Below are 26,273 nucleotides of genomic sequence, written 5' to 3' on the forward strand. Positions count from 1 at the left end.
GAACTCTGAATATCTTTGTATTTGGAAATTTTACAAACAGTGTCTAAAATGGTAACTGTCAGGTGTTAAGATTTCATTGTGGGGGAAGACATTCACACACACACACACACACACACACACACACACACACACACACACACACACACACACACGTTGTCAGTTGTGGGGCTTGAACTCTGGGCCTTGGCACTGTCCCTGAGATCTTCAGCTCAAGGCGAGTGCTTTACCACCACTTGAGCCACAGCACCACTTCTGGTTTTCTGGTGCTTTATTGGAGATAAGACTCTCATGAACTTTCCTGCCCAGGCTGGCTTTGAACCACAATTCTCAGATTTCAGCCTCCTAAGTAGCTAGGATTACAGGCATGAGCCAGCAGAGCCTGACTATTCTTCTATTTTTATAGGCTCTTAACTCTCATATTTCTCTTAATGCTCAAGGGGACTGTTATGTGCCTAGCATGTGTGAGGCCCTGGGTTCAATCTCTAGCATTGAAAAAAGGGCCATTATGCAGACATAGGGATATATTTTCAAAATAACTAACGTATAGATGTTAAGGCACATAAATAAACCTATCATTGCAGTGACAAGGTACCACTAACCTGGGAAGGGAAGATGAAAAGAGGAGAAATTCAGATAAACATTATAGATTTTAAACCCAAATGATGTCAAATGGTTCATTTGGATAGTTAATATGATCATTTGAATTACAGCATGTGGCATCCTAAAAAGCTGTATACCAGAGCTACCAGTGTGCTAGAATGTGATGGGTTAAGCTTGTTTGGGCACTACTTAGGATAATAAGATATCCTGAGGTGCATTATGGACGATAGAGAAGTGTTTAAAGAAAATGATCAGGGGCTGGGAAGGTGGCTCAGTGGTAGAGCGCTTGCCTTGCATGCCTGAGGCCCTGGGTTCGATTACCCAGCACCACATAAGCAAAAAGAAAAAAGCCAGAAGTGGCGCTATGGCTCAAGTGGTAAAGCCCTAGCCTTGAGCTGAAGAGCTGAGGGACAGCGCCCAGGCCCAGAGTTCAGGCCCCACCACCGGACCCAAATAAATAAATAAATAAATAAAAAGAAAATGACCAGCCAGGTGCCAGTGGTTCATGCCTGTAATCCTAGCTACTCAGAAAGCTGAGATCTGAGGATTGCAGTTAGAAGCCAGCCTGGGCAGGAAAGTCTGTAAGACTCCCATTTCCAATAAACTACTCAGAAAAGGCCAGAAGTGGCACTGTGGAAAATGGTAGAGTGCTAACCTTGAGCAGAAGCAGCTCAGGGAAAGCACCAAGGCCCTGAGTTCAAGCCTCAGGACTAGGGGAAAAAAGATCAAATTGTTATTGAGCAAGAGTTTAGACTGGATCCTAACCACCAGGAATTCTTTTGTTAATTAATCATAATCAAGATAAGGTAGCTCAAAGTGAGCAGTCAAACTAGAGAGAGAAATGAGGTGAGGGTAGAGCATCCTGTATGATGGAGGGTTTAATTAACTACAGGGCAAAACAGCAGTTCACATTTGCATCTCAATGTGGGTCCTGGCTACAGGCTGACCAAATGGATGTAAAGCCCACTGACAAACTATATTTCACTAATTTTAAGATGCATCCCCTCCTTCACATTTTAATATCTTTGAAATTAGGATGTATCTTCAGCCAGTCACATTTCCAATTTAATAATAAATCCTGACAGAAGAGTTAGTTTAAAAATCACCCAATACAAACTAGAGACATTTTCCTACATGATGCATAACAACCACTAGTATCTGGGGCCATAAAAATGCTCAGAGAAGGAGAGTGTCTTAGTCACTTACACGTTTCTGATGTCTAGGCATACTGGTAATTACACTTGGCAGATGGACCAGGAATCTTGGGAGCTATTGCACATAATTGATTTTATCATTGGGATCTCTTCAACTTTCTTATAAAGATTGCTACTATATGTGATGGAAGACTTTATGAAAGAAAACCTATGCAGATATAGAAAATACGCAATGTATCTTGAACTTCTTGTGGAACAGATGCTTGTTACTTGGGCAAGTAACTAGAGTAGACTTTAGAGAAACCTCTTGATTAATTCTATTAAAAAGGAATAAGACCGCCAGGCACTGGTGGCTCACACCTGCACTCCTAGTTACTCAGGAAGCTGAGATCTGAGGATGGTAATTCCAAGCCAGCCTGGGCAGAAAAGTCCCCATGAAAAAAAGTCTCCAATGAACCACTCAAAAACCAGATATCATACAATGAAGGAATAAAAGAACTCTTGAGTCTGATGCTGGCTAGTAAGTTAGCCGCTCACATGATTGTCCATCTGAGCTACTTCAAACAAAATAAAAGCGAAAATTCAGTTCCTCGGTTGTACTAGCCATATGCAAGTGTTCAATAGCTGCTGTGGGTAGGGGCTCCAGCACTACAGAGTGCAGGTAGAGAACATTTCTATCACTGCAGGAAATTTGTTAGATAGTGCTAGTCTAGATGAATAGTCTGAAAATGAGTTGTATCTTAATGCCAATATTCGGCAGTTCCAAACTTGGGCAAATGAATGAGCCTCACTAGTACTATTTTTCTCCATAGGAAAATAAGTATGTAACTGGGAAGATCAGAGAACCAAGAATCCATGAGAGCACTCTGAAGGTAGTATGATCACATGCTTATTTGATAAGTATCTTCATAAGATTTGATAGAAAGAAGAAATGTGGTGACATTGCTAACTTTATTGGAAACTTTTCTGGCTTTTTTTTTTTTTTTCGGTGCTGGTCCTGGGCTTGAACTCTGGGTCTGGTTGCTGTCCTGGAGTTGTTTTGCTCAAGGTTAGCACTCTACCACTTTAAGCCACAGCACCACTTCAAGGTTTTCTGGTGGTTAATTGCAGATAAAAGTCTCACAACTTTCCCAGGCTTTGAACTGTGATCCTCAGATCTCAGCCTCCTGAGTAGCTAGGATTACAGGCGTGAGCCACCAGTGCCCAGCTCTATCTGAATTTTTAATGTTAGCACAATATCTACTGTTTAAGCCCCAAGTTCTATGGCTTCCTTTCTTTTTTTCTTTTTTTTTTTTTGGCTAAAAAAAAAAAAGAAAAGAAAGGAAATATACTTTTACGTAGTTTCTAGCAAACAAAAGCCTAGAGCAACCACACAAGTTACTGCATAGTCACTACTCAAGCTGTGCCCATTCAGGGATGTTAACCAACTTAAGCCAGACACTAGTTTTTGGGAAAGGCAGAAACTTGGCTTTTTATAAGGAATTTTCCACTTAAAGAAATACTAGTACCTAATTTAAAAATTCAAGTATTCTCCAGGCAAACTAAAAAGTATCATATGTGATTATGGTTTCTACTACGCAACCTGTTGTATCTAAGACTCCATGGCAAGTAGCTGTACTCCCTTCTCCTTGGCCCCCAACTTAGGACACTTACAAATAATTGTCCACAATTTACTCCTATTGGACCTCTGGGGTGAAACAGAGAAAAGTTCAATGTTAATTATTAAAATGCACAGAGAAAAACAGACAGGAAAAGGAAAATTATATGATTGCATGATCTTATGCCTAAATTTTACTGCAATTAAAAAAAAATCTTTTTTTTAACATTACTACTCCATTGAAGAATTAACAGAAACCTGGAGGAGATCGACAGTATTTTATATAAAAGCTAAGTCTCTACTGATGAATGAGTTGAGAAATTAAAAAAAAAAAATTGGAAAAGCTTACTGTCAGAAAGCAAAGCAAACCTTTTAATTCTCCCAGTAATTTAAATGCTGTATTCTCAAGAACCCATTAAATTCAAAAGATTTCTGTACTGCATATAGAAGCAAACACAATTTTTTTTATTCCAAACGTACTTAACTGTATTTTATTTTTATCGTATGCCTACACCCCAAGGAACTAACAGCTGTGGCCTTTTTATTCAGTTGATAATTCAGATATTATTTCTAATACAAATATATGGTTTATCACGCTTATTTATCACTAACTTGGGTACACTTCATAATCGTATTACAACCCCACTGTGTACTGAATACCACTTACAGTTCAAACTACTCAAGATAAGCGTTGTTACTTTCAAGAGAAGATTGGCAGTAATTAAAGGTCTTATTTAGTAGTTGTTGGTAACCACATTTTTTAAGGAAGAAAAAAAACAATAGAACGCAGTATGGATATATTTAATTTGGTAATTATATTTTATTAATGAGATCTATTTTAGACATATACTTTGATAGGTTAAAATAAAGATGTGCTAAACTGTTACCAATGCTGTGAAATAGATGAGATGGAAGTGTTTTGTAATTTCGTCAATGGGAAAACTGAAACATCTGTGACCTACATGGCATTAAAATGAAATCATACCAAGACACTAATAATAATAATAATAATAAAAACAACAATAGTACTTTTCACTTATAGACCTCCTTTCAGAATTTCAGAGTGCTTTTTAAACACATGTTATTTCCCCTCCCCCTTTTTTTGAACAACTAAGACAATGGAATCAAAGAGTAATAATGGTTTGCCTATGCCATGAAGTGAGTCAGAGGCAAACCAGGAATAGATTTTCTAAGTTGCTCAGTCTCCTGCAATTACATTGTATAAAGATTAATCAGTTAGTGTATATCTTGCAGGTTGCACCCAAGACATAGGTATCTCCAGATTCCTTGTGGGATTACTATTTTCTCCCTTAGCTCAGCCTATTAATAGTGCTATTTGCAAACCTACCTGTCATCAGTATGTGTGCCTGCCTGCTGCTCCACTGAGAGTGTCAAGGGGAGATGAGAGAAGACCAGTTTGCAGGCCTCTCAGCAGTCCTCACATTTCCACCTTCAGGAGAGCCCTCTGCAGCTGTCTGCAGACAGTTCAAGATAAGGCTAGCCAACCAAACCACATATTGAGTGCTGGGAGAAATTCAAAGACAGCAAGGTCATTAGAGAACTAGAACTATAGATCACTAGAAAAACCTGCAGGCAAAATGGCTAGCTTCTACCATCTACCCATGAATTCTGGAGGAGGTGGGGGCGGGCCTGGGAATGGACAGTCCTCATTTTAAATACACATTGTAGACTTTTCATATTTCTTTCACTTTCAATATAGCAGGCAATCAGCTCGATTTCTAGAACCTAAAGATTTGAACATAGAAATATTTAGACAGAAGTGATGCAATCTGGCAATGCAAGGCATCATAGTTGAGCTCTAGTACGAATTGTCACAATGTATCCAAATTACGGTGGGAATTAAGGCCACGTGGAGTGAGGAGATGACATGGGTTAAACCTTCAAAGACTGTGTGAAAACACACACACACACACACACACACACACACACACACACACACACACACACACACACGGCACAATGTAAAATGGTAGAGAAGAGAATGACCCAGAAAACTATATTATAGACGTTAGTTGCACATGCCATTAGACATACAAAACTCTTTTCAAAGGTTGGAGACTGGGTCAAGGTTGGGAATCCAGGCATGACAAACACACGAGCCAAGACTGGTGAGAGGTCTAACTTGTGGGCATCAAGGAAGTGCAGACAAATCTTCCAATACAAAAGGGGAAGAGGATTTGATGTCAGTATAACATGTGGAGGAGACGGGGACAAACAAGTCGTTTAAGGATTCAGGTGGACCTGTTGCAACAATGAGAAGTACAAAATGTCATGTCAAAACCAGCTTTACAATGTCGTTGGGGGAGGGAGGGGGGGTATGATTGGGTGGGGGGGAGGGGGGAGGCTGGGAAGGGAGGTGAAGGGTAAACAAAGGAGGAGGCTGCAATGCTTGGTAAGAAATGTATGCATTTTCCTGCCCATGTAATTGTAACCCCTCTGTACAGTATGTTCTCAAATAAAATAAAATAAAATTTAAAAAAAAAAAAAAAAAAAGGGGAAGAGGAAGATCTGAGACTGTTTTCTAGCTTCAGAATTACAAAACTGCTGAGTGAAAAGAGCCAAGTTATTTCCAATTCCTGGATACCCCAGCTAAGCTCAAGACATGATCCTGGACACCAGGACTGGCCTTCTAAAGCCTTTATTACTACCATTAGATTCCAGGCCACAACATAAAACAGGAGTTGTGAAATACCCCACTACTCAAATGGCAGGGGCCCCTAATTGTCATGTTTAAGTTAGCCTTTACTTAATATCTTCCCAGCCTCCAAATCTTCTCAAGGATCCCCTACCTTCTCCGACAGCCCTTTCCTACTTTTATGATGCAAGTTAATGGGGGAAAATAACATGTGCTTTACAGCCAATTTTGTTGAAATGCATTTATTTCATCTTTAGTTTGCTCATTACTAGAACAGTTTCTTCTTGCTTATTTTTCCCCTAGCCTGTTTTTTCCTTTGCTTTATCTCTGAGGCTATATTAGCTCATATAGTACCATAAATGCTTCCTTTATCTAGGAAATAATTCTTGTGTTTGACTTCATTTTCCTTTCTACTGTCTATTTAAATTGTTATCTAGATGCCACCCAGTCTTCTTTTTTCTATATCAAAGTCAGACTTAATGCATATTTGACAAGAAGCAATATTAAAGTTTGAAGAATTTCACTAACTCAGAGACTCTCAACACTGTGGGTGTGCACTGGAATCACCTGTGGAGCTTTTTAAAAACACAGATGCCTGTGCCCAGTAATTTGGAAAAAAGCACAAAATGTACATAGCCCAGTCAAGAAGTATTTCGCTAAAAGGTCCATGTACCTTTGGTACTTGGAACGTGGTATGACTGACTTTCTGCCAACTATTCTTTCCTCTCCCTAGGAAAGGGCCAAGTTTTGTCACTGATTGTTTAGTACTAGTGGAAAATATGACAAAGGGACATACCCAGACAATCATGAAATGTGGACTGTTTCATTTTCTTCCACTAAAAACAGATACTTGAGAATTCAGCTTACTTTTTCATATATTTCTGACATAAAGGCTATCTTGATAAATTAGAAAACTGAAACATAGTCATCAAAATAGACCTTTGAGCACCTTGTCTCTTTCACAACGTAGCCATTCAGTAACTATGAATGGAGCATTTATTACCTGTCTAGTGTTGTGACGGACGTTGGTAATACAAATCTAAGCAAAACATGGTCAAGAAGACCTGTAGAAATCAATTTAATTATAGTTAAGTATAATACTAAGTAACATCATAGTGCTAGTCTCTCAAGTAAAAATGAGCTCATATTTATGCACTGCTTAGTATGTGCCAGGCACTGTTCTAGACATTTTACATATCATCCCCTTTAGTAAGCTGGGCATTTTACCAATTGCTAGGTTCCATAGTAATCTGTTTAATTTAGAACCCATGAGTTAGATACTACTCTCACCCCTATTGTATAGGTTAAGTAGCTCAGGGGTTAAATCACATACTTCCATGGTTATTTAGCAAGGGGTAGAAAGCTAAATCTTGTTCCTAGCATTGGTTCCAACTACCCTACACTGCCATTGAGAAGGTCAGCTTCCTTGGGGCTCAACAAAGGTTAGTAGAAGGGAGGAAGAGACAAACTACTCATATAGTATGCCCGAAGCTTCTCTTTCCTAAAACTCCTGAAAACTATAGGCTAGATCCTTTGGATGTTTGTATGATTCCTTAAAACCTAGGAAAAGATACGTGCTATCTTTCCTTTTGCTTCAGGGACAGGATCCGAGTTAGGCTTCCACAGCTAACCCTTAAATTGTTCCCTTCACTCTAGTGCTTAAGAGCTTACACCATTTGGAGCCAAAATAAAAATGACATTTTGAGGACACTGCTTCCAAGAATTTCCCACATGACCTAGTATGTTAACAGTGACACTCTGCTGTGGCGGAAACGGTATTTCCTTAGAATAAGGTGAGAAAGAGAGGCAAATCTATAAGAGATATTGCAGGTTGAAAGAAGGAAAAAGTTTCCTGATTCAGAGCTAAAAGCTGCTGCCAAAAGCTTGTTTTGTTCCCAAAGATCAGCACACAAAAGTTCCACAGAGCTGGAGGGAAAAGATTTGGATGCTAAGTTACTCCAGGGAGGGGAGGAGGGGGGAGAGGCAGGGGCACGATTCCCATCATTCCTTTGGGAGCAGTACAAAAATAACAAAACCCCTATAAAAGAGATGAGCAAGTGGGCTGTGAAAGGAATGACCCCTCACATATAGGGAAAGCAATTTGCATCTACAGATCTCATTGGTATAAACGACCTCCTTCAAAGAGTGAAAACCTCAATGGAAAGCCACTATATACCCATGAAAAGCTTTGCCAGCTATTTGTTGAGCTGTAATACAGACTAACAAACAGGAGTGGTTAACCTGGCGCACCATGCACTATAGAGATATTTTTTTTAAGTAGGCTTAGTCAGCTAATCTTGTTGAGATTTCTCTCATACTACTGATTTCTTATTCTCAAAATAAATTAAGAGGCTTCATTCAGAATTCCCTGTGGTCTACCAGCTTGAGTTTGTTGGGTGTCTTTGATTGTCTCTTGTCTTTAGATTCCCTGCTTGTCTCTTTAGATTTTGCTGTGCCCTTTGGTATTTCCCGTTAGTCCATGTCTGGAATAGCTAATTACATGGTAGTATAATTCCTGCCCGTACAACAAGGAAAAGCAGAACCTTGCTAATTCACACCAATGACTGAAAGACTCCTGTGTAAGTTACGGAATTATGCAAATGAGCAATAAGTGAAGAAAGATGATTCAAATTTGTACTTCATTCATTTATTTTGACAAGTGTAGTTTAGTCTTAATTATTTCAAAAATTTCTTTGTAGCATACTAATAAATTTACTATGGCACATTTGTTAAAAGGGATAAAGCCTTCACTAACAGAGACCAGAATGCTCTCTGTTGAATAATTTCCTGAAGACTGACTCAGGTTCAGATTCTCTTTTATCTTGGATTTTATTTACTTTTCAGCACTGACTTTTTACCGGTGAGATAATACATTTCAGTAAAACAGGGATTATTTCATTTGTAAACACTGACTTCATAAAAAGGTTCAGTTTGTACTTTCATTAACATTAGTTAAAAAGACAAATTAATCATGCTTTAAGCCAAACATTTTTATATTCTACAGTCATACATAATGTTAACAGGGCTTTACTTCTACCTTATACATGAAACCAATAAAAGACTTTCATTCATCTCTTTTATTTTTAAATTTTTTGACAGAGTATCACTAAGTTGTCCAGGCTGGCCTTGAACTTGCAGCCCTCCTGCCTCAGCCTTCAGGGAGTACTGGGATTACAGACATGTTCCACCATACACAGCTGTTCATCTCTTTTAATTCCTATTTTATTTTGGTTTGCCTTACCATACTTCTTTTACAGTTAAAGACATCTGCTTTAAGATAATTGGATATATCACAGTAAGCAACATTTTCATGTCAAAATACTTACATTATTATATTCTGAGTTAAATTATTTAAGATAGGAAAACATTTTGATACACTTTTGACACATGCATCCTGAAGGATGGATCAGTTTCATTCAAATCACCACTAGTTTCAGTGGGGAGTTAAGAGATTGCCCTTCAAATGTACAGTCCTTTGCTTACATCTACACAGACTAGCATCTTTAACAAGCACTTTTAGACTAAACATTTGCTTCAAACTCATCAGACATTTCTTAAACGATGGTTTTTTGATTTATAAGAATTGTGTAAGCAGGGACTGGGAAGGTGGCTCAGTGGTAGAGCGCTAGCCTTGAGCTGAAGAGCTGAGGGACAGCACTCAGGCCCAGAGTTCAGGCCCCACGACCAGACCCCCCCCCCCCCCCCCAAAAAAAGACTTTGCATAAGCAACAGAGTGCTTATGGAAGGAAGAGAACTTAGTCTCAAAGTACATGACTTGGTCTTAAAGTTACGCACCTACATCTCTCTAGTCTTCAAGACCCAAGTAAGATTCCATCTCCATCTGGAAACCGATGCATAAGCTCAGATCCCATGGTACTTTATCCCAGTTGGTTAGTCTCTTGCCTTTAAGCTGAAGTTTGCTTACTATATTAGGAGCAGAGTAGGTTGGCATAGAACAAAGAGCATTGGGCTCTTACATTCTCAAGCTCTGCTACCTTTGGAAGGTCATTTCATCCCTTTATTGTTGTTGTTTTAATCCTAAGTACGTCAGCTATCCCTATCCAATAGAAATAGTTTGGGAAAAAATATAAGGATGTTTGATTTTTGGCTCCCTTGAATCTACTATATTTCAGTTAATCCGTTTGTACACACTTGCCTACTACCCAACATAGTCACTTATGAATTTGTAAGCTAAATCAAACTTCTATATAAAAGGGAAAATATGAATCCTTAGTCTCTCTGGGCCTGACTTACTTCACTTAACATATTTTTTTCCAAGTCTTCCCATTTCTTTAAAAATGGTACAACATCATTCTTTCTAATGGATGAGTAAAATTCATGTGTGTGTATATATATATATATATCTCCTAATATATCCTGTGTGTGTGTGTGTGTGTGTGTGTGTGTGTGTGTGTGTGTGTGCTGAAAGGTGTAGATGACTCAAGAAGAGGGGGAGAATACAGACAAGAATCCAATGTATATTCTATAGAATTAAGACAAGCGAGGGAAGGGGTGGGGAGGGGAGGGATAGGTGAGAATAATGAAAAGGCTGACATTGAACAAGATGCGTTGCATTCATCAACTGCTTTGTTAAATGGCAACTCATTTGCACAAGTACCTAAAGATATTAATAACAATTAAAGAAATAATAGATGTAAGGTTTTCTATAAAAAGTTAAAGTGTCAGGGCTGGGGATGGAACTCCGTAGAATGCCTATCTATGTGTTCCATTACGTTTGTTCCCCAGCACTGGGGGAAGATAAAGTCTTATAAAAAGTTAACGTTCAGAGGTAAAGGAATGGACAAGGAAGCAAATAGAAATATTATCACTCCTAGATGCAGAAACCAAGTCTTGTTTATACTGTGTGAACTGAGTAGAACTACAGAGCAAGGAAATGAGACAAAGGGAGAAACGAACCTACATAAAGACTTGTTTTGTGATTCTAGTTGTGAGTTTGGTTTTACAAAATGTTTTAAAATGAGAAACGCATATTAATGTCTAAAATTAGCCAGCAAACTTCTTTTTTATTTTTTGCTCTGAGCACAGCTAATTTATGCCTTAAGGTCCAAGGGATGGTACTAAGGCTCACAGAGTTCACAGACTAAGGAAAGAAAGATTAGAGATTTCCCAGGGCCTTTACGCAGAGAAAATTCAACCAATGTTAATTCTGTCTTGTTACCATCCTGTTGGTCACAGGGGAAAAGAATACAGATGAAGTGAAGTAAATTCATGGCAACTACAGGAAGAGCTACCTTAAGTCAGCTCTGGCTCACACCTGTAATTCTAGCTACTCAGGAAGCTGAGAGGAGGAACCTGGTTCAAAGCTAGCTCAGGCAGGAAAGTCCATGAGACTCTTATCTTCAATTAACCACCAAAAACCCAGAAGTGGATCCATGGCCTAAGTGGTAGAGCACTAATAGCCCTAAGCAAAAAAGCTTAGGGACAGCACCTTGGCACTGAGATCAAGCCCCAGCATCAACACACAGACACAGACACACACACAAAAGAATAAGCTGGGTTGTCTTTGTATATAAGAAGTCGCTTTAAAGACATGATAGTACAACATAATAAATTAGAATGAACTAATAATATGAAAATGTGACTGATAAGAGACACCACGAAGCAATTAGACTACGAAAGTTATGGCTGATTCTTCTTTTTTTTTTGGGGGGGGGGGGTCAGTTATGGGGCTTGAACTCTGGGGCGGGGCGCTGTCCCTGCGCTCTTCAGCTCAAAATGAATACTCTACCTCTTGAGCCATAGCACCACTTCCACTTTTCTAATGGTTTTTATTGGAGATCAGAGTCTCACGACTTTCCTGGCCGGGCTGGCTTTGAACCGTGACCCTCAGATCTCAACCTCCTGAGTAGCTAGGATTACATGCGTGAGCCACGGGCGCCCGGCTGGCTGATTCTTTTATACGACTATAAACAATCTGAAGAATTATATAGGATGACAAAAACATATGCCAATGTAAAGAAAAGGCAAGAGGGCTGGGAAGGTGGCTCAGTGGTAGAGCGCTTGCCTTGCATGCATAAGGCTCTGGGTTCGATTCTTCAGCACCACATAAGCAAAAAGATAAAAGCCGGAAGTGGGGCTGTGGCTCAAGTGGTAGAGCACTAGCCTTGAGCTGAAGAGCTAAGGGACAGCGCCCAGGCCCAGAGTTCAGGCCCCATGACCGGACCAAAAAAAAAAAAAAAAAGAAAAGGCAAGAACTGAAAGCAAAATAAAACAAAACAGCAGTTTAAACATTATGTAATTTTCAAAATTAAACCTGCACTAGTTGGCAATAATAAAGGAAAATACAGGGGCTGAGAAGGTGGCTCAGCGGTTAAAGCACTTGCCTTGCATGCCTGAGGCCCTGGGTTCAATTCCTCAGCACCACATAAGCAAAAAGAAAAAAGCCGGAAGTGGCGCTGTGGCTCAAGTGGTAGAGTCCTAGCCTTGAGCTGAAGAGCTGAGGGACAGTGCCAAGGCCCAGAGTTCAGGCCCCATGATCGGACCCAAAAAAAAAAAAAAATAAAGGAAAATACAAAACAAAAGCAAGGGCTGGGAAGGTGGCTCAGTGGTAGAGTGCTTGCCTTGCATGCATGAAGCCCTGGGTTCGATTCCTCAGCACCACAGAAGCAGAAAAGGCCGGAAGTGGCGCTGTGGCTCAAGTGGTAGAGCACTAACTTTGAACTGTAGACCTGAGGGACAGTGCCCAGGTCCACAGTTCAGGCCCCATGACAGACCAAAAAAAAAAGCAAAAATTTAAGAGGATATGTGAGAAACAATGCTGTAAATACTTATGAAACCATAAGCAGAAATGTTATCACTGTACAGTTAACAATAGAATCCTATGCCTCCATCAGAAAGATGCCGCCGCATTTGTTAGAAAATGGAAAGACTTGGAAAAAAATTTATTAAGTGAAGTAAGCCAGACCCAAAGCAACATAGGTCCTATGGTTTCCCTTATCTGCAATAACTAGTATATGTCTAGGATAATCTTACCAGACATGCAGAAAAGATCAAAAGCTATGTACACATGACCATATAAGATGATGCTAAGCGAAAGGAACCCCAAGATAGGGACACAAGAGTTTTTTTTTCCTTTGTCACTGTTGTTTTTAATGTACTATGTGATTTTTTTTGCTTCTTTTGCATGTTCTTCTCCCTGTGGTATAACCCCTGTTGTCACTATATTTGATTCCAGTGCCCTGGATCGTGCATATACATTTTTCTAATTTGGGGAGGGGAAGGGAAATAACAAAATGCTGAAACAAGGAAGGATACAGGTTGACCCATTTATTTTTTTATTTTTTGGGTCCAGTCATGGGGCCTGAACTCTGGCCCTGGGCGCTGTCCCTCAGCTCTTCAGCTCAAGGCTAGCACTCTACCACTTGAGCCACAGCGCCACTTTCAGCTTTTATCTTTTTGCTTATGTGGCGCTGAGGAATGGAACCCAGGGCCTCATGCATGCAAGGCAAGCGCTCTACCACTGAGCCACCTTCCCAGCCCCAGGTTGACCCATTTATAACAATGAGACATACAAGACAATATGCTGAAAACAAACTTTACAACTTGGGGGGGGGGGGGGAGGGAGAACTTAGAGAGGTGGGGAGGGAAGGAATAGTAGGGGAAAAACAAAGGAGGGGGGTAACAATGCTTGATAGGAAATGTACTCATTACCTTACACGTGTAACTGTAACCCCTCTGTACAGTAGCCTTACAATAAAAAAAAAAAATAAGAAATAAAAAAATTAAAAATAGATATTCAATTCCAGGACATGTGTAAGGAGGAAAAGAATATGCTGTTTAAACATAATCCCCACCTAGCTACTTAAAAGAAAAATACTGTACTACAGACAGACTAAACCTGTTTTAATTGCAAACACTGGAGACCATGAAACAATTCTGAATGACTATAATTCCTTTAATTTGCTTGAAGCAAATGGGACTGATGTTTCTAAATTGCTTAAGAACTTCTTTGTGTGTGCCAGGACTGAGGCTTAAACTAGGACCTAAGTGCTGTCCCTGAGCTTTTCTGCTCAAGACTAACACTCTACCACTCTACTGTCTGAGCCACAGCTCCTCTTCTGGCTTTTTGGTGGTTAATTGGAATAAGTCTCACATGCTTACTTGCCTGAGCTAACTTCAGACTGTGACCCTCAGATCTCAGCTTCCTAATGATCTAGAATTACAGGTGCGAGCCACTGGCACTCAGCTTTTTAAGAACTTACCCTTGTTTCCCCTAGAGCTGAGAACTAAATTCATGGCCTTGCACTTGCCAGGCAAGTTCTCTTCCACTGAGCTAAACCCCCAACCACTGTTTAAGAACTTTAAAAAATCCTATTTATTAGAAATTTTAGTTGGCACAAAAATTATAATTTCCATAATTTATATAAAAAACTTTACAAGCATGTCTCTTCAAAAAGCTTTAAAAGAAAAATGGAATGTCACCTATTTCTAAGACTGTAGCACTTAAATAATATTTAAAGATGCTTTTTAAAAAGAAGTAACTATGATTCATCTTAAGTGGCTGTTTCAGTACATTTCAAACATTAATTCAGAGGAAAGAAAATGCAGTGTAGCTATATCCAACCCCAAGTGCTTTATTTAGTTAGTAATAGACTATATAATATATAAATAATATATAGTATATAATGTTACACAAATATCAATCATCTAATATTCATTTCTTTATCTTCTTATCCAAAGGCCAAGAAGTGATGAATACTCATTCCTGAAACATTCTGTCACGATAAAGTATCTACTCTCTTCTTTGCCATGAATATTATAAGCCCTTTCCTCCTAATTAATGTGCAATTAATTCAACCAACCTCCAATTAGTCTTCTACAACATTACCCCACTTAGACAATAAAGCAGCCTCTAAACTGAGTTTTAAACCTAGGCTAAAATAGACTCTTACAGACCAAAAATGGTTCCGGGATTTCTCTTTGTAGTGTAATTTAGATGTCATATCTAATTTGCTGTCATGACTATTGTTTCACTGTGCAATTTGTATGTCTTTTTGAATGGTAAAGACATCATAGCTTTATTGAATTAAACCTTCTGTCTTTATTTAGGGTCTGATGTTACATGTTTGTGCATTTATGTTTATGTCTCAAAAGCTGCTTGACATCAAGCAGTAGAAAAAGAACATGCTCTTTTGATAGGTTTGCTTACATCGCAGTAAATATAAACATAAATTGGAAAAATCCTCTCCAAACTAAAGGATCAGAATTACTATTATTATTGCCCTTAAAGGGCAGAGATACCTAAATATGCTCTTATTATAAAATTATAGAATGCCTGGCCATTCTTTAACCTAAAAGCTCTGATGGTTCATTCTACCAATCCATTTTTTCCTAAGAAATACCCATTGCTGGTTTTTGTAAAGCCTGTCTCAAGCACAAGATATTTGTACACATTCTCAAAGGAATTAGAACATTCTTTGATTTTTAACTCATAAAAGGACAAAGGCTATGCTATCTATACCACAAGACTCAGTTTAGTGTTGGTCTGTTTATAGTTGTTCTTCTGGTCTTGGCCTATGAGTTCAAGTTCAAAAGTCAGATAAGACTAACCATGGTGGAAAGCCTTCCACTAGACCACTGGAATAGCCTTTTAAGTAATTTTTAGTGCATGAAATTTCATAAAGTTTTTACTAGATAATTACACTTCCTGATTTTGTAATTAGTGGAAGTACATGCAATTACATAATAATTATGATAGTAATTACGTAATTAAGATGTATAATTATGTAGTAAAAAACATCATGGAAATAAAACCATCTACTGTGTAAGCACAATACATTTTAAAAGTAAATTCACTAGCTCAACTGTTTAAAAATACTTTTCTTCAAAATAAAGTGATTAGCTCATATTATGATCTAACTGCCTGAAAATAGTTTAATACTTTTTCCCTTGCTGCTGATAGAAGTATGTATTTTCAAAATACATGAAAGAAAATCTTATCAGGTTGTTCCCAATTGCAACATTCAAAAAACTGACAATATGTTTCACAACCAAAGACCACCAAAGTTTGCTTTATCACCTAGATACTACAACATCTGGTGTCCTTGTTTTTGTGTTGAACTATCATCGTGAAAGGGAAAAGGAAGTGGCTCATTGAAAAGATAGTAAGAAGAAATGATTTTACAAGATCAGTAACATGCATGTCACTGTAGCATGCTTTTTTTCTTAGGTCCCTGTGGACATAGAAATGCAAAAGATGAGAACCTTTATAGAAATGGGCTCAAAGAAAAGGCACAAAATTAGAATCCAGATTTTTTGCTGTCCAAATATATGGCATATACTTTCATACACTAACTTAGCTTTCCTGAAGAGGACAAAAGAAAATGTACAGAGACAAGATGCTTCTATTTTAGGGCAAAGCAATTAAGGTGACAATTTCCTGGAAAATGTAGTTTCTCTTCTGTTATCCTGTAAAGTCATCTTTAGTTAAAAACAAAACAAAAATGAAGACAAAATTGGCAGTACTCAGAGAAACGAAGTGTGATGGGGCTCGATGGTACTAATGGAAAATATTATTGTCATTACTGTAGTGAGCATAGAAACAGCACATAAAAGTCAGCACTAGCAAGAAAAGTAAATTCCAAAGTAAGTTTTATTCATTCATTTATTTTGCTGGTACCAGTGTTTGAACTTCCTGGCCTTATGTGATGGATCCCTACCATTTCAACCACACCTTCATCTCAGCTTTTTGCTGGTTATTTTCAAGATAGAGTCTCACAGACTTTTCTGCCTGGGCTGGCTTCAACCCATGATACTGTGGATTGTAGCTTCCTGTAGCCAAGATTATAAGCGTGAGCTAATTGGTGCCTGGTTATAAAGGAAACTTCAGTGGCAAAGATATAAGCAAAATAATCATGTTTCTATTAAGAAGTAGTTCAAGACCATGACATTTTCACAAACATGATAAATCAATGCTGTAATGAAGCTCAAGAAGGAATGAGTAGCCCTTACATGAAGTGGGTAGAGAGCTATATTCTAGTTCTCTCATTTATTTTTTAAAAAAAATTTTTGTTACCAGTCTTGGGGCTTGAACTCAGGGCCTGGGCATTGTCCCTGAACTTCTTTTAATCAAAGCTAGCACTCTACTACTTGAGCCACAGCACCACTTCTGGCTTGTTCTGCTTATGTGGTACTGAGGAACGGAACGCAGGGCTTTATGCATGCTAGGCAAGCACTCTACCACTAAGCCACATTCCCAGCCTCGGTTCTCTCATTTATTAAGCCACAGAACTAAAGAAACTAAGTAGTATTTTGACAACTCCTATGTTACTTCTCCCTTATTCCTTCTAGTTAAGAAGACATAAAGTGGAAGAGCTCACGTTTTCTTGCTTTTGTCCTTCTTGGGCCTTTGTCAGGCTATTTCACTTTTAGCTTCATTGTAGATTGTGTTCAAAAGACCAAGTTGTGATAAGAGTACTACCTTAAACTCGAGTAGCCCTTCTGTAACCCGTACATTTGTCATTTTCAAGTTTTACCAAAAGGACATCTCTAATGAATGAATTAATAAAATGGAAGTAGGTATCAGTTATCAAGGGAGGAGGATGTCTTAGTCTGGGCTTTCCATACTTTAATATGCCTAGAAATCACCTGGGGGGATCTTGTTAAAATTCAGGTCTGATGCAGTAGGTCTGGGAAAGTGTGAGCTTTTACGTTTCTAACAAGTTCCCAGGTGACGCCTATGCTTCCGGTATACTGATCACACTTTGAGAAACAAGGTTAGGTTTGACGAGAAAAAAAATGTATGGAGAGAAAAATGATTTGAGTTCATTAGTATGTTATATTTCATAGTTGTTTGAATAATTATTTTAGTTGAGTAAACTCTCTCATAAAATTTTAGTGCTGGTCCTGGGGCTTGAACTTGAGGCCTGGCCATTGTCCTTGAGCTTTTTTGCTCAAGGCTAGTGCTCTACCACTTGAACCACAGCTCTACTGCTGGCTTTTTTGGGGTAGTTAATTGGAGATAAGAGTTTCTCAGGCTTTCCTGCCCAGGCTGGCTTCAAACTATGATTCTCAGATCTCAGCCTCCTGAGTAGCTAGGATTATAGGTATGAGCCAGCAGGATTATGCCTGTCTGTTTTTTGAGGCAAGGATCTCAGAGTGTACTTCAGGCTGGGTTTTAATTTACTATGTAGTCCTGGGTAGTTCTGAACTCCTATTTTCTCCTGATGGCATTAAAAATACACATACTACCATGTCTAACTGAATTTTTTTTATTAAGAAACCTGGAAGTGGAGTTGTCACTCAAGAGGTAAAGTGCTAGCCTTAAGCAAAAAAGAAAGCAATAACGCTCAGCATATATAACTTAGAAAATATATAAAAGTATAAAGGAAAAAATAAAAATGATTTATAATGCACCAAGAGATAATGGCTATAAAATTTAGCAGTCCATTTAAATTTTCCCATTCGTGCTTATTACCACAAATTAAAGTCACAATGACCACTAAGTTTTGTACTTTACCATTACATTGCATTTCCCCATGCCATTAAAGATTAAAACTAATATGTAAAATAACAAACTTTACCCACTTTTTTTTTGTAACATTGGGGATTGAACTCAGGGCCTTGAGTTTGCTAGGCAAGTTCTCTACCACTTAAGACAGCCTCCAATCCTTTGTGTTTAGTTTGTTTTGTCAGAGAAGGTATCTTGCTTTTCCCCTGGCTGGCCTGAAACCATGATCTTCTTGTCTCTACCTCCTGACTAACTGAGATTACAGATATGCACCATCACAACTGGCCCTTTTTTAATCAGAGGGCTTCATCCTGGTAGGTCCCAAACTCTCACTTTTCTATTTTCAAAATCCTTTACTTTCTATAATCACTTTCAAACAATAAACAAGTATCTACTTAGCCTCATATCCTAAGATCATGTAACAATTAAACAATTAAGAACATAGTTATTTAAAAAAATAAAATCAGGGCTGGGAAGGTGGCTCAGTGGTAGAGCGCTTGCCTTGCATGCCTGAGGCCCTGAGTTTGATTCCTCAGCACCACATAAGCAAAAAGAAAAAAGCCAGAAGTGGCGCTGTGGCTCAAGTGGTAGAGCGCTAGCCTTGAGCTGAAGAGATGAGGGACAGCGCCCAGGCCCAGAGTTCAGGCCCCCACGACCGGACCCCCCCCCCCCAAAAATAAAATAAATAAGATCAAAGAAAAATCAATTTTAAAGTCACCTACCTCAAAATCTATTTTGCAAAGAATTTTTTCAATTACCAAAGATGTAATTTTAAGAAGAACAAACATGCTTGATTGAATTTGTTTACTTTTCTATGTTTTTGGTAAGTGTGAATTGCATTTTGTGTGTACTTCACCTGGTATTAGTTATTAAAAGTACAGAAAAGGCTCAATTTGTAAAATTCACCAAGTTTTCGAGTTAGCTAACCCAACCCATGGCTTTAAAAAGTGGCATAAGAATCGGGGCACTGGTGGCTCATGCCTGTAATACTATCTACTCAGGAAACTAAAATCGGAGGATTGCAGTTCAAAGCCAGCCTGGGCAGAAATGTCTCCATGAGATTCATCTCCAATTAACCATTCAAAAACTGGCAGTGGAACTGTGGCTCAAAGTGGTAGAGCACTAGCCTTGAGCAAAAGAGCTCAGGGACAGAGTCCAGGCCCTGAGTTTAATCCTCCAAAACTGACAAAAAAAAATGGCATAAGAATAAGTGGACTACGGGCTGGGAAGGTGGCTCAGTGGTAGAGCGCTTGCCTTGCATGCATGAGGCCCTGGGTTCAATTCCTCAGCACTACATAAGCAGAAAAAGAAAAAAGCAGGAAGTGGCGCTGTGACTCAAGTGGTAGAGCGCTAGCCTTGAGCTGAATTGCTGAGGGGCAGCGCCCAGGCCCAGAGTTCAGGCCCCACGACCGGACACCCCCCCCCCAAAAAAAAGAAAAAAGAATAAGTGGACTAGATAGACACTCTCTAACACTCTGTGTGTGTGTGGTGTGTGTGTGTGTTAGAGTCTTAGAGACTTTCCTGCCCGGGCCGGCTTTGAATAGGATCCTTAAATCTCAGCCTCCTGAGTAGCTAGAATTACAGAAATGAGCCTTCAGTGTCAGGCTGACAGCTTTGTTTTTAATACTCAGCATTTAACAGGCCAGTGCTAAGAATGTTAATTGTTTGAGAAGGACTCCAGGAGTTCTTGGCTTCTTTTATTCCAGTGCTTCTATCAACAACAAAACTCTCAGTTTGGCTTTAGCAGTTTGTTGCATACAGTGGAAATCCTTAACATTAAAAGCTGCCTTGAGACTCTTAAAAAATCTCCAAATTCCCATCCACACTAAAGCATGTCATTTCTTCCACAAAACTCTTAGCTTCTGGTTTTAAAAAGATAACACCTTTGTAGGCCCCTTCATGGTTTGGTCTGAGCTATTGTCTTTCTTTCAGAGATCTTTTCCTAAGAAGTAATACAACTGTTAGTTAGCACTTTATGAGTGGAACTATTCAGCGGATAGTGAGCAGAACAGGATCTTGCAGCTAGCGTGGTTCACTCACTCGTTAAGTGGCCTGATCACCCTTTACTTCAATTCAAATGTGGCATCAGCAAAATGACAGGTACATGCCACTTGCCTTCAGTAGCACTTACAAAGAGTTGAAGAGCTACTTTCAATCTGCAAATGTCAAGGAACTCTCATAACTTTATGGCACATCTGACTCAAGTCAAGCAATCCACATAGTTCTAGAACTTTACCTAAAATTGCTCCCCGGGCATGGACAGAACTGTTTCCTAGGACTAATTCTTTTAAAGTCCTTGAAATGGCTTATTTTCTACTAAGAATTCTCTCGCCAAATATTCAGTGAGCTAGCTATAAGAATCGACCCTCAGTCTCAATGAACCCAGTGAGAAAGAGCAAGTATAATAAAACAATTCAAGATAACCACTATAAGAAGGGCACTCAGAAAGGTCACAGAGGACAGCAAAAGAAGAAAACATTTAAATAACTCAATTCCTTCTTCGATAGAATGGCACAGCCAGTGCTACATCACAGGGCTGTTGTGAGTACCTGCGTCACACCATGAAAGGACAACAGGAAACTGTAAAGCACCATACAAAGGAACAGCCCGGTTCTGGGTAGCAGTAACAGAAATTAGAAATGCCCACAGAAACGATCATCCTAAAGAAAAGACAGAATAGGCAATAACAAACAGTGGATGGAGGCTGGGTGCTAGTGACTCAACGCCTGTAATCGTAGCTATTGAGGCTGAGATCTGTGGATCATGGTTCAAAGCCAGCCCAGGCAGGAAAGTCTATGAGAGTCTTATGGACAATCAACCACCCAGAAAACCAGAAGTGGAGCTCTGGTGGTGGTAGAGCACTAGCCTTGAGCATAATAAAAGCTCAGGGATCGCACCCAGGCCCTAAGTTCAAGCTCCATGACTGACCAAAAAAAAAAAAAAAAAGATGGATAGATAACTTTAAGAAGAAAGTGAGTAGGAGAACAGGTAAGAGCAAAGCTCATGAGAAGTGAAAGCAACATTTCACCGGGTGAAGGCCTGAAGCACGCAGCTGCCTCTGTAGGTGCAGTGTAGGAGGCTGTGGATCAGCAGGCTGCCCATAGCCCTCTGTGAAAACCAGAGGATCGCTGAAGATAGGTCTTCTAGGCTTAAAGACATTCCTGTTGAGAGGTCTGGCTTCCCAACACATGCTACATGTAAGGTTAAGTCACCGTCTATTTTAACTTGTGCTGTAACTCTAACTACTTTCTTCAACGGTGCTAAATCCTCGTGTTCCAGTTCTGGCAGACAAATGCCAGATAAGAGTTTATACAAGACTTCACCCAGTAGACCATCTGTGATGGTAGACTCCAAAAATGGTGCTGAAGTATAGTTGAAGTCCAAAACCTTTTATGATTATATGTGGAGGCATTGACTTTTTATTTTATTTTTATTTTCACATTTTATTTTTGTCATTCATGGGGCTTGAACTCAGAGCCTGGGCACCGTCTCTGAGCTTTTTTGCTCAAGTCTAGTGTTTTACTACTTTGAGCCACAGCACCACTTCTGGTTTTCTGCTAGTTAATTGGAGATGAGACTCTCACAGACTTTCCCGTCCAGGCTGGCTTTGAACCATGATCCTTAGATCTCAGCCTCCTGAGTAGCTAGGATTACAGGCATGAGCCACTGGTGCCCGCCCATAGCCTTTAAAAAGACAATTAAGTTCAAAAGAGGTCTTAGGAAGGGCCCTAATCCAATAACTGGTGTCTTATTAGGAAAAAGAAATTAAGCACAGAGTGAAGATACGGGAAACTGGCCAATTTTAAAGCCAAAGAGAGATGCTGCAGATGACAGCAACCTTGACCTCAGAATAGAGTCTAGAAAACAAGCCTCCAGAAAACGGTGAGCAAATACTCTTCTGCTCTTTAATCCACCTGAGCTGTGGTAGTTTGTTACAGCGGTCCTCGCCAGCTAATCAAAGTATCCTACTACATACAGCTGACACATGATAAAAGGAGGCAAGCATCTGGGAAGAAAGAATAAGAGAAGAAAACAAATTTCTGTCTTGAAATAAAGACCAAACCTTGAAGTAAAATGCTAACGAGTGGCTCCCTCCCTTTGCTTCCAAGGTAATTTGACCAGGTTGGTGGTGACATGCAGGCCATACTACACTTCAGGCCACACCACACCACACTTGACTGCTGATGAATCTTCTTTCCCCAACACTCTCTAAACCCATCCAGGGCAGGGAGCAGCAGCTATCCATCTTGCTTCCCCTGACACAGGATCTACAGGTGTGTATTGTTTTTACTGTTGTTGAATAAGCAACGCAAAAAAGGGTTCCATTGAGAAAAGTAAAAGACTTCCTGGCCCCCCCGCTCCCACTTCCTATATTTTTCTGCAGACCTCAATTTAGGCAACTAGGCAAAGATTTCAAGTGATTCACGTCTTCCCAAACTGTTCACTTATCCCTACTCAGGCCAAGGCACCATGGGATGAAGCAGACAACTAGGACCATTTCGTGCTGCTATCCGGGAAATGGATTTTTTACTTCATCTATTGCCACAATATTCTTCTAAAACCTCCTTTGGATCCATTATGCCATCTGTGTACATTCTGCAGCGGTTACGGTAATAATGCCAAAGTCCCAGAGAAATAAGATTTTTAAAAATGTTATGTAGTTACAGTGAGCATTCAGTAAACACTTCACCAAAGTGAATAACAGTCCTTGACCATTTTAAAGGAAAGGGAAAAATACCAAATGGGGTTAATACACATTATGGACTAATGGCCTGTAAACTTTCATTTGAAAGCAAAGCACATAAAAAGCTTTGACACAGCTACTTTTCACTGTAAAAATAAATAAACCTCTTTCAAATAATTTGTATGTGTTTTTTCCCCCCAAGTCAAACTGCCAAGTTTCAAACAAAAATTAAATCCACCATCCTGTTACAACTTTTAAAATGCAGGCTTTATAATGGAAATGGTAAAAACAATCTCAGTGAAGGAAATGTTGCCAGGTACTGACAATAAAGGAAGAGAGTCTACAACAATACTTCATATACCAGCAACAAGGTACTTGTTAACAGATGATCCTAGGATTTCATTCTAATGATACCACTATCATTTTTCACAAGTTTTTGATGTTAACATCTACTGGTGTTCTGTTCTTGATCCAAAGTGAGTAAGTGTATTTGTGCTGCAGTTCCAACAGATTTTAAATTCATTTTTAAGTACTAGTCCTTCCTTGAGCAACAGAGAAGACCAAATTGCACTTCAGCTTATAAAAGAAGTGAATTTTATACACATTATATTAACTTAAATATATAGAACTTCCCCTTATAATGTTTTCCTTTAGACCACAGAACCACTGACTATTTTTGTTCTTCCTTCCCCGATGACTTGTAATAAGTTCTTTTTAAAAATCTAGAATCCATCCAACTGTTCTGTTCAGGGTATCTAGGAGAGGGGTTTCCAAACTTGGCTACCCATTAGAATTATCTGAAAGGGCTTTCTAAAAATTTATTGGTTATTAAGCTTTATCTCTATCTCATACATGAATTTGAGTGTCTAAGCACAGAATCTGTGGACTTTGATTTTTTGATATGCCTCAAGCAACACAAAGGAGACAGTTATCAGATGCATCTGATCCCCTGGTATTTATGACCCGGAATTTGAGTTCAAATTCTACCACCAAGCTAGGCACTAGTAGCTCACACCTGTAATCCTAGATGCTCAGGAAGCTGACGCCTGAAGATTATGGTCTGAAGCCAGCCCAGGCAGGAAAGTCCATGAGAATCTTGTCTCCAATTAACCACACACACACACACACACACACAAAAAGGTGAAGTGGAGATGTGACTTAAAAGTGGTAAAGCACTAGCTTTGAGCTAAAAAGATCAGGGATAACTCTCTAGGCTCCAAGTTCAAGCTTCAGGACTGGTTGTGCGCGCGCGCGCGTGCGCACACACACACACACACACACACACACACACACACACTCACACAGGCACACAGGCGCATACACACACACACACTCTACCACTAACAAATACCCTGATACCACTTAGCATTATTGCATGATCTGTCAATGCCCTAAGTGTGTAAAACTCACTCCTTCCTAAACTATAATTTAGGAATAATAAGCAGGATGAAGCTCAAAGAAAAAAATGGTTTCAATAGCTCAAATTCAACAAATAAAACAAAAGTGTTCTTGGAACATTTCACAAAGTTCCTTCTGTCAGACCCATACATTTTGTACCCTTCTTGTTCCATTTTATTTCATCTTCTGACAATGTAAAAGAGCCTGTCAATTCTCTTAGTGCCATTTTTTTGCCCTGATTTGCTGAATAGTGTATTAGAAACAGACAAAAACAACAACAAAAAAGCATCCCAAATTTTAAACTTTTAAAATGGTAAAACAGTAAGCAGTGTGAATATAGAGATTCTAACAATAGATTTTCCTCTTTTACAAGCAAAAAGCTTCCAAGTGGCTACCATATTTTCTCCTATCTTTTTTTTTTTTTTTCCCCAGGGAAACGTGTATGCTACTGAATGTTCTCCAAGAAGCTGGGCTAAGTCTCCAAATGTTCTGGCTAAAATTCTCCATGTCTCCAAGAGTCACTGGACTTTTTGAAAACTGCTGATCATGAAATACCCCAATCTGGGCTCTCAGGGAAGAAATTTAGAGCTGTATGGAAGAGGATTCAGTCCCTGGAGAATCTAAAGTCATGGAGGGAACAACAGAGGATGGATAGATTCAGAAGATAATAGCAAGTTCGAATATATTCATTCCCCAAACAGCGAACTGACCTGACAAACAGACCATTTATCAGAGAATCAGTATTTAATTTTTCCAACTCAAAAACCACCTCTAAGAAAAAAAATCACTGGGGCCAAAAGAAAAACAGCTATTAAATTATATTATAATAAGTATATTAGCCAAGAACAAATTTCTACAACCGAGTTATTTATTAATGAATAGAAGGAATTTCTTCTCTATATAACCTTCACTAATTCTTCAAGATTAAGCTGTGGAGATGCTTGCTGAACATCTAAAGACAAAAGACTAATATTTAAACCAAGTCTTTCCTTAGCTGTAAAATATTTTATATCCAAGGACAGAAAAACCAACTCAAGACATTAGTAATTTCTGTCCTACCTTGGAGATAGAACAAGTGACGTTAATTATGTCTGGGATTGACAGCAGACCAAATCAAGGGCTGCATTTTGATTCTTAGGTGAGAAAATCCTGCAATGGTTGTCGATTTTTCTGTGCTGTTGAGGTTGCCTCCAGTCCTAATACCGACCAACAAAATGCTGAATTGATATTCGCTGACAAACAACATAAACACTCTGTAGGTAACTAATAAGAAAAATGTGTAAATTTGCCTTTTTTATTTTTTCCAGGTAATAGAAAAGTTGTCAATGTGATTTTCAGGTAGGAAGAAAAACCATGCACTTGTCACGACATTTTCAAATACTTTAAGTTATGTAACAAAGCTTTTCCCAGACCCATTAAGTCCCACGGTGCCTGAAGTCTTGTATAAGGAAACACCGGGTGCAAAGGTTCCAGGCAGCACCTGATCATATGGGCTGAGGTGCCTATATACTCTCTTAGGATGGAGTCAATAAAAGAACTCCACCCCATTCCTCTCTCTCAAAATGAACCTAGGCTTTTAGTGAACAGCAGAGACACACTCCAGGTCTATTTTTTTGTGGTAATATCTGGTTTTTGTAGGCCCAATGATCACGTTGCCTTATGCTTACTTTATTACAATTACTAAACTCTATAGAAAATAGCATTTTCAAAATATA

The 26,273-nt window shown here is 39.1% G+C and overlaps 1 protein-coding gene across 1 annotated transcript in view; it reads right to left on the minus strand.

Moving 5' to 3' along the window:
- Positions 1 to 26,273, minus strand: part of Pola1 (DNA polymerase alpha 1, catalytic subunit) — a 314,048-nt gene that overhangs the window by 50,464 nt on the left and 237,311 nt on the right. The gene's annotated exons all lie outside the window — the stretch shown is intronic.

This window comes from Dipodomys spectabilis, unplaced genomic scaffold (genome assembly GCF_019054845.1).
Source record: "Dipodomys spectabilis isolate Male_0828 unplaced genomic scaffold, ASM1905484v1 ptg000526l, whole genome shotgun sequence".
NCBI classification, from domain to species: domain Eukaryota; kingdom Metazoa; phylum Chordata; class Mammalia; order Rodentia; family Heteromyidae; genus Dipodomys; species Dipodomys spectabilis.